Source organism: Callorhinchus milii, unplaced genomic scaffold, assembly GCF_018977255.1.
Source record: "Callorhinchus milii isolate IMCB2004 unplaced genomic scaffold, IMCB_Cmil_1.0 Scaffold3, whole genome shotgun sequence".
In the NCBI taxonomy this organism is placed as follows: Eukaryota; Metazoa; Chordata; class Chondrichthyes; order Chimaeriformes; family Callorhinchidae; genus Callorhinchus; species Callorhinchus milii.
Window position 1 is genome coordinate 10,765,872 of NW_024704744.1, and position 12,126 is coordinate 10,777,997.

The following is a 12,126-nucleotide window of genomic DNA, read 5'->3' on the forward strand; positions in this document are numbered from 1 at the left end:
TTTGACTGAGAAAAGCAATACCAAAAATGGCTTTAAGTTTCTTTACAATAACATAATAATAATCCTTGCATTCGATATAGCACCTTTCACATTGGGACGATGTCTCAAAGTGCTTCATGGTAGCCCTTCCACTATGGCTATTGCCACGAAATCCACACTCATCCCCAAAACATAACCCTGCCATAGTAGTGCACAATGATACCAACAGACTAGTTTGTGCTTCTGCAATTGCCATGCAAACAAAACATGCAAACCCACTGGAATGCAAAGCGTTTACAGGGAAGGCAAGTAAAACATTGGAAGAATTACATTGGCTTTATAAATAGGGGCATAGAGTACAAGAGTCAGGAGGTTATGATTAACCTATATAAAACACTGGTTAGGCCTCAGTTAGAATACTGCGCCCAGTTCTGGGCACCACACTCTAGGAAGGATGTTAAGGCGTTGGAAAGGGTACAGAGGAGATTTACGAGGATGGTACCAGGAATGAGGGACCTTGATTATGAGGAAAGGCTGGAGAGGCCGGGATTATTCTCACTGGAGCAGAGAAGGTTACGAGGAGACCTAATAGAGGTCTTCAAAATCATGAGGGGATTTGATAGGTTAGAAAGGGAAAAACTGTTTCCACTGGTGGGTGTGTCGGTGACTCGAGGTCACAGATTTAAAATAGTCTCTAAAAGAAGCAGAGGGGAGGTGAGAAGATATTTTTTCACGCAGCGAGTTGTTCGAATCTGGAACGCATTGCCTGAAAGGGTGGTCGAGGCCGATTCGATAATAACTTTTAAAAATGCGGTGGATGGGTATTTGAGGAGGACGGGTTTGCAGGGTTATGGGGAAAGGGCTGGGGAGTGGGATTGACATTACATTGCTCTTTTCAAAGAGCCGGCACAGACTCGATGGGCCAAATGGCCTCTTTTTGTGCTGTACGATTCCATGATTCTATGAAAAGATAATAATAATAATAATAATAATCACCCACGAGTGCACAGAACCAGCCAACCTGCATTTACTGCTGCAATAGTGTTCTAATCGGAATAATGTGCCAGTAAGGAGATCAGGACAACTGCTCTGAATAAGCTCTTCAAATAATAGTAATAATAATAATCCTTGCATTTCATACAGCACCCTATCACATCGTTGAGGCGTCTCAAAACACTTCACAGAATATACTGTAAAGTGAATCGACTACGTATTTTGTGTGCCAAACGCGGCAGCCAATTGCACACAGCAGTGTCCCACAAACAGTCGTGGATTGAGTGAGTGACCAAATTATTTTTTAAAAAGCAAGTATTAGCACCATTCCTTATACAAAGCTTTCACTGCACAACCGGATTGTATCATTACACCAAAATGAGATTAGAGTGAGATATCTTCGGTGAGCACTCGACTGGTGAATTGGGAATATCACTGCAGAGTCCCTGTCCGTGTAGCAGATGTACCCAGACTGCTGGCCGTCAAAAATGCTAACGTGGATCAGAATCTGCAGGCACAAAGTCACAGACTAAGTGCTCAGATCAAAGGGCGCGAACATCAATGGTAAAAACAATCAACTGCTTTTTCGAACCGAGGGATAACTTCCCGTGGCATCAAGGAGACAAGTGCTACAAAGGATTTGAACCACAACATTCCTTCCGCGTGTACCAGCGTTTATACTTTCCGCAGCTCGGGACCCTTGTCCTGTGTGAACCGTTTCCCGTTACTAATGACGTTAAAGGATTTCTTTAAAAACTCATTCGCAGCGAATCAGTAACGAGAACGCGCATATATTTAAGAAAATCACAAAAAGGAATTGGGAGGAGTGCTTCGAAAAAAAAAATACGCAGAGAGGTAGGTTGGAGAGCCCTATTCTCTGCCACAAACTCTTGTTCAAACAGAGCCCTTAAATTCTTTGAAAAAAGAATTAAACAGGCACTTGCAAAAGAGGAAGATTAAAGAGTACAGAGATTATGCAGGAGAGTGGGATTAGACCGGAGGGGATAGAAATTCCACCTGGAGCTAGAGTTATCCTATTTATGCAATGCTTCTTAAATGTAAACCTTAATTTTGAAGCTGATTTCCTGTCAGTTCTTTTAAGAACGCTTTTCTGTTTGTGATGTTGTGAAACATCGTCTGAGAACTCCTCCGAGTGACAAGCGGCTCATTTTACTGTGAGCTAGTGATTAAAGGTAATGGTTAATTGACTCCCGTTAGAACTCAAGGGTGGTTCCATTGACCATTACGGCTCTTGTATGGGAAAAATATAAGTTTTATTTTAAAGTTATAATGATAACAATCCTTGGATGTGATATGGCACCTTATCACATCGTTGAGACATTTCAAAGCGTTTCACAGAATATAGGGTAAAGTGAATTGCCTGTATTTTGTGGGTGAAATGTGAAACGAAAAAGTAAAAAAACACACAATTACCTTTGAAGTCAAGATAATGATTTGCATCCTCTCAAACCTGAGCTGGTCTCAGCATCCTGGGACGTGAAAGGCACTATACAAATGTAATTTTTTGCTGTTGATATTGTTGTCTTAGGAGCAAGGCTTACAATCAAAGCAATGTCTTTCAAACTTGTTCAGCTTGACCTTTCAGCACCTTCAATATTCACACACTACCGAGTCAACGCTAACTCTCCCGGGTAAATAGGGTTTGGAACCCGAGAAATTTGTCACTCTTAAATAAGTAGAACATCAACACCGATTCAAATATGGACGTAAATAAAGGTAAACACATTACCAAGATAACACTGATGGTATGGTACAAAACCAGAAATACAGGAAACCCACAGCTTCAGAGAGAGATAGATAAATAGGTCAGTGTTTCACACACTGTTCATCAGTAAGTATTTTGTTTCTATTTCTACTGATGGGTTTGTGCCTTTTCAAAAGTTTAGGTCTTTGGCACATTACCACCAAGGATCATATCATTCACTTATTTAACATGATCAGTGTTAAATAATAATCCTTGCATTCCATATCCAGCCTTATCACATCAGCAAAATATCAAAAATCACTTTAGATTCATGAAATTAATCCACACGATTCAGATAAGGTGTCAGCTCCTTTAGCTGTCAGTCGGTAACACTTTTGCCTTTGAGTCAAGAAGGCTGTAGGTTCAAACCCCATGTTTGGACTTTGAGCTCACAGTCCAGATTGTATGTTAACATGTACTCATACAGCACCTTTCACATGAGATAATGTCTCAGATGGAATCAGACACTGAGTGAAGAAGGAGGTGACCATAATGCATTCAAAGAGGGAAGATTTTAGGTGCGATTTTAAAAAAGATACGGCAGGGGGCCAGGTCAGAGATAGAGGAATAAGGGCATAGTAGCTGATGTAGTCCTAAAGGTGAGTGATACAACATGCATTAATCTGCAACGTTCTCAAAGAGATTTTAGCTGATTATCTTTTATGTGTACTATCCTTGAAAACATTAACCTGCAACAAAACATTCACCCGATACAGAATTCTGCTGTGCAGGTTGATTGGAATAATTGAGATTCAAATACTGTACTTAACAAAACTAGTTTTTTTTAGAAAATGAGGTTAGCACAGGTGCATAAAGGTGTAATCGGGGCATTTGATTACATGGCACACTTAAGAATCAAAGCAATATTTAATACAGTACTGTGACTGTTTTCTTTTGATGTTCTATCCAACTTCACTCCTATAGTATTGCCTGAACAGCATCTTGATGTGGTGGTTAAACATTTGACATCATTAAACAACTGTGTTTCGCCCACAAAACACACAGTCACTCCACTTTACAGTATATTCTGTGAAGCGCTTTGAGATGTCTCAATGACGTGATAAGGAGCTACATCAAATGCAAGAATTATTATTATTATAGCAATACACAACACCACTCCAGGTCTACCATGCTCAGAGTAACTATTTCCGGGGGCAATAAATATTCCAATAAATATTTTGAAGTTATACAAAGCTGTCGATTGTGTTTTACTGTTTATTTCTTTTGCATCACAGAGCAAAAATGCATCCTCAGAAATATTTGGAAACAAAAGTATGTTTGGAACGTACAAATAATCTGGGCTATCCTGCTCCACCTAGAAAACTTGTTGATGAGGCCCAAGTGCTTTTAAACTGCCCGGGTTAAGTTTAATGAATTTGTAGAATTTGGGCTTACGAATAAATGCGATCCTTTGTTTAAGTAAAGAAGTATATTTCAATGATAAATGTTAAAGAGCGCAACGTGTTTCAGATACAAACAGTCTTTTCTGAATCCACATTAAATTAATTAATAATAATCCTGGCATCTGATTTACAGTACGGCCTTTCACAGCGAGAGGACACTTCAAAGCAAAAGAAGGATTTACTATAAAGGTGTAGTGACTGTATTTCGTAGGCAAACTCAGCAGCTAATTTGCGCACAGCAACAGTGCCCCAAACAGCCAGGAACTGATGACCGACCGGGGAGGGGTGTGGGTTTTGCTGGACAGGACAGTTGGAGAAACCCCCTTCTCTTTTCGAACAGGTGCGTGTGCTGTTCAGGCAAATGGGGTCTCACACCTCATCAGGAGGACCACATTCTCTCGACAACGCAGAGGAGGCTCTCCCCCCCCAGTGCCGCACTGGAGAGTCCCAACGCTGGGGCTTGAACCCTTCAAGAGTGTTACCAACTGAGCCAGACTGACACAGGGAGGAAGAGAGCACAAGGAGGGGGCAAAGCCCCACAGAGCCCCACAACAGCTCCAACCCACCCCCATCAGTGAGGCTAAACCTCTGCACTGCACAGCACTGCACAGCACAGCACAGCCTCTGGGCTGATGCCAACCTCCACAGGTACAGAGCACAGCGGTGATCACTGTGGACCTCACACTCTGCAGTGAGTGACAGCACATAGATACACACAGTCACTGCACAGCAAAGCAAAGACCCCCCTCCATCCCTCCCTCCATCCCCCCCCCTCCCCTCCTCCATCCTTCTCTTCCCCCCCATCCCTCCCTCCCTCCATCCTTCTCTCTCCCCCCTCCATCCCTCCCTCCCCGCTCCTCCCTCCCCCCTCCCTCCATCCTTCTCTCCCCTCCATCCCTCCCTCCATCCTCTCTCCCCTCCATCCCTCCCCCTCCTCCCCTCCATCCCTCCCTCCATCCTCTCTCACTCCCTCCATCCCTCCCTCCATCCTTCTCTCCCCCCTCCATCCCTCCCTCCATCCTTCTCTCCACCCTCCATCCCTCCCTCCATCCTTCTCTCCCCCCTCCATCCCTCCCTCCATCCTTCTCTTCCCCCCCCTCCATCCTTCTCTTTCCCCCCCTCCATCCTTCTCTCCACCCCCTCCATCCCTCCCTCCATCCTTCTCTCCACCCCTTCCATCCCTCCCTCCCCCCCTCTCCCCCCCCCCCCCCCTGTGCTCCTTACCCGAGCCTCCGGGGCTGAGGGGGAGGGGATGGGCTGTTTGCGGAGGGAATCTCAGTCCTTCCCACTCCCGGGTTTCCCCCCAACGCTGATCCCGGGATCGTCAGCGGGAAAATGGTGATAGTGTCAGTCACTGAACTACTGCTTCACACAGTGCAAACTCTCCTCTTCTCTCTCTCTCTCTCTGTGTTCCCTTCTCTCTCTCTCTCTTTATTTCTCTCTCTCTGCTCTCTTCTGTCTCTCTGCTCTCTCTCTCTCTATTCTATCTCTCTCTCTCCCTCTCTCTTTCCTTCTCTCTCTGTCCCCTTCTCTCCCTCTCTCTGTCCCCTTCTCTCTCCCTCTCTCTGTTCCCTTCTCTCCCTCTCTCTGTTCCCTTCTCTCCCTCCCTCCCTCTGTCCCCTTCTCTCCCTCTCTCTGTTCTCTCCCTCCCTCTGTCCCCTTCTCTCCCTCTCTCTGTTCTCTCCCTCTCTCTGTCCCCTTCTCTCCCTCTCTCTGTTCTCTCCCTCTCTCTGTCCCCTTCTCTCTCTCTCTCCCTCTCTCTGTCCCCTTCTCTCTGTCCCTCTCTCTGTCCCCTTCTCTCTCTCCCTCCCTCTGTCCCCTTCTCTCCCTCTCTCTGTCCCCCTCTCTCTCTCCCTCTCTCCCTCTCTCTGTCCCCTTCTCTCTCTCCCTCTCTCCCTCTCTCTGTCCCCTTCTCTCTCTCCCTCTCTCTGTCCCCCTCTCTCTCTCCCTCTCTCCCTCTCTCTGTCCCCTTCTCTCTCTCCCTCTCTCTGTCCCCCTCTCTCTCTCCCTCTCTGTGTTGTGCTCTCAGACACAGTGCAGCAGTGACTGACTCCAGCTGCCCCTCTGCCCCCGAGGTCCCGCCTCCGCTCAGCCCTGATTGGAGGGTCGCCCCTCATCCCGGGCTCCCATTGGCTCAGCCGCAGTGTCCGTCACTCTCCCGCCCGCCCACTGGTCTCCAGTGCCGCTTTGGGTTGAGTTTCTGTGTTTTATGTACAATAACACATTTATGCATTTATGTGGAGTATTATTTTCCTCAGAGAGAGGGTGCGTGGGGGGGGGGACAGACACAGCTGGTGGGGGGGCAGTTGCAGCAGTTCTTGCGAACCTCCTCTCTCTCTCCCCCACTTTCTCTCTTTCTCTCCCCCACTTTCTCTCTTTCTCTCCCCCACTTTCTCTCTCTTTCTCTCCCCCACTTTTTCTCTCCTCTCTTCTCTTCCCCCATCTCTCTCTCTCCCACTCTTTCTCTCCCCCACTTTCTCTCTCTTTCTCTCCCCCACTTTTTCTCTCCTCTCTTCTCTTCCCCCATCTCTCTCTCTCCCACTCTTTCTCTCCCCTACTTTCTCCCCCATCTCTCTATTTCTCTCCCCCACTTTCTCTTCTCTCCCCCAACCCCCATCTCTCTCTTTCTCTCCTCCACTCTTTCTCTCCCCCACTCTCTCCCCCACCTCTCTATTTCTCTTCTCCACTTTTTCTCTCTTTCTCTCCCCCACTTTCTCTCTCCTCTTCTCTCCCCCCATCTCTCTCTCCCACTCTTTCCTCCACGTTCTCCTTTTTCTCCCCCATTTCTCTTTCTCTTCTCCACTTTCTCTCTTTCTCTCCCCCACTTTCTCTCTCCTCTCTTCTCCCCCCACCCCCCATCTCTCTCTTTCTCTTCTCCACTCTTTCTCTCCCCCACTTTCTCCTCTTTCTCCCCCATCTCTCTATTTCTCTCCTCCACTCTTTCTCTCTCCTCCCTTTCTCTCTCTCTTTCTCTTCTCCACTCTTTCTTCCCCCCACCCCACTCTCCCTCCTTCACTCTCTCTCTCTTTCACTCTCCCACTCTTTCTGACCCCCACTTTCTCCCACTCTTCCTCTTTTTCTCCCCCCAATTTCTCTTTCTCTTCTCCACTCTTTCTCCCCCCACTCTTCCTCTCTCTCCTTCACTCTGTCTCTTTTCTCTCTCTCTCTCCACCACTCTTTCTTTCTCCCCCATCCCACCCCACCCCCATCTCCCTAACTCTCTTTCCATCTCTCTCTCTCCCATTTTCTCTCTCTCCCTCTGTCTTGCTCTCCTCCACTCTTTCTCTCTCTCTCTCACACACACACATTGTCCTGTGGGAAGGAGAGAACACATCATCAGTTTCCCACATACACACACTCTCTGCTCTCTTGCAACCACTGGCAGTTTTCTTTTCACATTGGATCAATCTACAAACTCAGCACAAGAGCAGATATTGTCAAACTTGACATAAAGGTCTGAAGTTTTGCTCAGCCTCAGCCAACAACAGGGAGAAATTTCACCCGTGTCTAGATTTGCACTATTTTGTATCGCTCTGGCCAACTGTCCTCTAAAATAAAATTGGTCACTCGCTCCATGGCTCTCTGTGGGACATTGCTGTTTCCCACAAAATTCACACCGTCACACCATTTGCAGGAAATGTTGTGAAGTGCTTTGAGACTTCTACAAGGTGAGGAGGTTGCTGCAGAATTATTATTGTTCTTTTAAATTGGATTTCAGAGCCCGCAGAATTTGACGAATTGTCCAATTCATTCATAACGCAGTCCTCCACACTTCTTAGAAAACAAACATCTTAAATGTTAAATAGGAATCCAGCTTTAAAATTAAGGCTGTATATAAGAATTTGCCAAATGTTTGTCGCAGGTTGGCAAGAGCCAAGGCTTGGGAACTCTAGCGTGTGCGCTGGGGTAACTGCTGGAGTCTAACCAGCTAAAAATGCATAGCTTACCATTGATATCGTTGTCTGGCCAGCTTTCCTGCTGCTTGTCCAGCTAGTATCACTCCACCAGTTAGGGCTTTGGCTTGCAAGGTTAACAGGATGACTCCCTGCCCCAGTGACTGGTCTGCCCTTCCAGGTCCTGCTGATTAGTCAGGCTGGCTGTGCTGTCATTAACAATAACAAATTACATTTGTAAAGCGTCTTTCATGTCGAGAGAACATCCCAAGGCGCTGGACAGTCAGGGATTTGGACCTGAGCAGCTTGGGATCAGGGAGGGTGGAGGGCAGGCAATGTAGGAAGGTGACCAAAGTGCAGTCGAAAGGGAGGGTCTTAAGATGTGACTTGAAGGAGGCAAGGGCGGGAGCGAGGCGAAGGGAATGTAGGATGGAGTTCCGAAGGGTGGAGGGAGAGGGCTGAAGACCCAACCGCTGATGGTGGGGCGGGCCATGCCAGGGACGCGGAGCTTGCTGAGCAAAGGGAGCAGACAGGTCGCTATGGGGTTAGCAGGTCGCAGAGGTAATAATAATAATAATCCTTGCATTTGATATGGCACCTTTTCACGTCTTCCAGACGTCTCAAAGTGCTTCACAGAATATGCTGTAAAGTGAATTGACCGTATATTTTGACGAAACGGTAGGAAGGAGCAAGGCTGTGGAGGGCTTTGAACAACAGCAGTGCCCTGGAGTACAGCGGACCCGCCAGGCTTAGGAATCTGAATACTGAGACCACCACAGAGGGCTGACTCGATTAAACCATTCCATTGCCAGGCATGTCACCTTGGAGCCAGTTCAGCTCCAAGGAGACCCCGCTTACCTTCCTTTCCCTCTCCCCTAAGGAAGAAAGTCACTAGTTGGTCTTTCGACATCTGACAAGCGTGGGTTTGAGCCCTCAATGGATGGATTAGGTTCAAGGAACTCCCTGCGAGCTTCCCAGTGGGTAATGCATCTCAGCATTAAAACACTGTTCAAAAAGAGAAGTGAGTTTTCTACAGATAATCCTCAGACAGATTGGTCATTCGCCTCCTGCTAGTGGGGCATTGCTGTGCTTAAATTGGCTGCTAACCTCTCCCCCAAATACACTGTCACTACACTTTACAGAAAAAAAACAAAAGCGTTATGAAACATTTCGACATAAGGTGGTAAACGAAATGCATGGATTATTATAATCTTAAATTCTAGGACAAAATGGTCTGAGATTAGTTGGAATTTTGAGCATCTGCTCTGTTCAAAATTGTGTAAGTGCACTGCATTTATCATTCACTGGAGCCTTTTTTCCTTCGTTTCATTCTAAAATCTGCTGAGGATGTAAAAAAAAATATTTTGCAACTGTTGCAGACACTTCTCCAATTCAGTTCTGGTTCGTGTTAGTTTTACAAATTTATAGAGATTTGGTTCTGTAAATAGAAAGCAGATGTTCTCTTTTTTTATAAAATTGAAATTATGCTCCATGTCCCAAAAGCGAGTTTAATGAGTATAACTGTGGGAAAATTATGTGTTAAGATGATGAGTTCATGGCCCCGACATAGTATAGATGATGACGTTTGATTGTTAGTTACTAGGGTTAATGGACAAAACCACCCTTTAAATTTGTGAATGAGCAGTAATGCTGAAAATATGTACATATATATGTACTTATTTTATTACTTATATATATCACAGAATCATAGAGTATTACAGCACAGAAGGAGGCCATTTCGCCCATCGTGCCTGTGCTGGCTCTTTGGAAGAGCTATCCAATCAGTCCCACTGCCCCGCTCTTTCCCCATATCCTTGTAATTTTTTCCTTTTCAAGTACATTTCAAATATATATAATATATAAATAATAACCCTAATATCTGGGTCTGTTCAGGTAACTCAGTTTGCTGCACATCCCCTGCTCTTTCGGCTCCGCCATTGGATGCTAAGCCTTTGGTTCCCCTCACCCCAACCCTCTGGAGATGCTTCCCTCTGCCACTCGCTCTCACCTTCCTCTCTACCAGTGTTTAAGTCTCACCTCTTCAAACCTGCAGCCATCTCAGCCTGGTGTCCTCTCCCATCCCTATAAATTGCTCCAAAACATTATTCTATTTGAAAGCCACCAGATAAATGTAAGTGGTTTATAAAACTATTGCAAAATTTTAAATGTTAAATTAACCTGAAACTGCAATGAGGACACATTTAAATAAATATTAAGAATGAAACACATGTAGCTTGCACAGTTTTCCTTTCCTCGGCTGGTATCTAGCGCTTACTTCTCTGTACTATTTTTATCTTTTCCAATTCTTTTTTTGAAAGCACTTACACAAGACCAGCTATAGGAATTCTGTCCTTTTTTGTTGGTGGTCGGGGGGGGGGTGCAGCCAGGTGTCTGACACATGCGGAAACCATCACCATGCTTAAGAGTATCCAAACCAAGCTGAGATTTCCTTGCATCCGCTTCCGCATGGAAATCCCAGAGATAGATTGTTGGAGTGGAATGCACACTCTCTCCCCCCCGGCGCATCCTGCTCACCTAATTCGAGAAAGTATTACAACAAAATTACATTTGCATAGCGCCTTTCATGTCGGGAGGACGTCCCAAGGTGCTGGAAAGACAGAGTTACGGATCCGAGCTGAGGGTCGGGGTGGGGGAGGGTGGAGGGCAGGGGGGGGAAGCAGGGAGATCGAAAGCACAGTGGAAGAGGAAGGTCTTGAGGTGGGTCTTGAAGGTGGCAAAACAGAGGGACTATGGGATGGAGTTCCAGAGGGTGGGGGCGGAGTGGCGGAAGACCCGCCCGCCAATAGTGGGGCGAGCAAGGCGAGGGATGTGAAGCAGGCCAGAGCCCGCTGAGCGGAGGGAGCGAACAGGATGGTAGGGGGTTAGGAGCTCGGAGAGGTAGGGGGGAGCAAGACTGTGGAAGCCTTTGAAGGCGAGAAGCAGGATCTTGAACTGTATCCTCTGTATGAAGTAGAGTTGGGCGAGGATAGGGGTGATAGGGTCGCGGAGCCTAGTGCAGGAGAGGACATGGGCTGCAGAGTTCTGGATGATCTGCAGCCTGTGGAGGGAAGAGTTGGGAAGGCCGAAAAGCAGTGAGTTGCATAGTCGAGCCTCGATGTAATGAAGGCGTGTATGAGGATTTCGGCAGCCTGCGGTGTGAGACGGTATTGGAGCAGGATGGCAAGAGCCAAGGTTTGGGGACCCCAGAGTGTGAGTTGGGGTACTGCTGGAGTCCAACCAGCTAAAACCGCATAGCTTGCCATTGATAGCACTGTGGGGCAAGCTTTCCCGCTGCTTGCGCAATTGGCTGCCACGTTTCACCCACAAATATACAGTCAATTCACTTTACAGTATATTCTGTGAAACGTTTTGAGATGTCTCAAAGACATGAAAAGCGCTATATCAAATGCAAGGATTATTATTATATTATATATTATATTATAATTTATAGAATATACTGTAAAGTGAATTCACTGTATAATTGGGGGTGAAACGCGGCAACCAATTGCGCACAGCAGTGACACAAACAGTCGTGGATTGAAGTGACCAATTTTTTAAATATATTATTATCATTGTCCAGCTAGGATCATCCTACCCATTAGGGCTTTGGCTTGCAGGGGTAACAGGAGTGGGATGACTCCCCAGATCCCAGTGACTGGTCTGCGCTTCCAGGTCCAGGCGATGAACCAGGGTAGCTGTGCTGTCATTAGCAGTGCCCTGCAATACTGCAGACCTGCCAGGCTTAGGAAATGGACTACCGTGACCACCACAGAGGTCTGGTCCAATTCCAACATTCCATTGCCAAACATGTCACCTTGGAGCCAGTTCAGCTCCAAGGTGACCCTGCTTTTGCTCCTCCAGAGGATCTGGGGCTTGAGTGGGAGGTCCTTATTAATGTGAAAAACAAGCTGCAGCTGCATATAAATGTTCTGTATCAATCCTAAATGCTCACGCATTATACTGGGGAATAAAGCTTCACACACATCTCTTGGCTGAACTCCCGGCAAACAGTTCTCTATAGCATGGGGCTAGAGTGTAATACAACAGTTCAGGTTCGTTGAATCATCAACAACAACAAGATTCCATTTATAGA

General features: G+C 46.4%; 1 protein-coding gene across 4 annotated transcripts in view; it reads right to left on the bottom strand.

Moving 5' to 3' along the window:
• The window catches only part of arhgef10 (Rho guanine nucleotide exchange factor (GEF) 10), a 144,544-nt gene extending 138,975 nt beyond the window's left edge, over positions 1–5,569 (bottom strand). For all 4 annotated transcript variants that reach the window (XM_042333058.1, XM_042333059.1, XM_042333060.1 and 1 more), the window contains exon 1: positions 5,365–5,569. The gene's annotated coding sequence lies outside the window, so the exon portion shown is untranslated. The remainder of the gene's footprint in view (positions 1–5,364) is intronic.
• Positions 5,570–12,126: the final 6,557 nt, after the last annotated feature.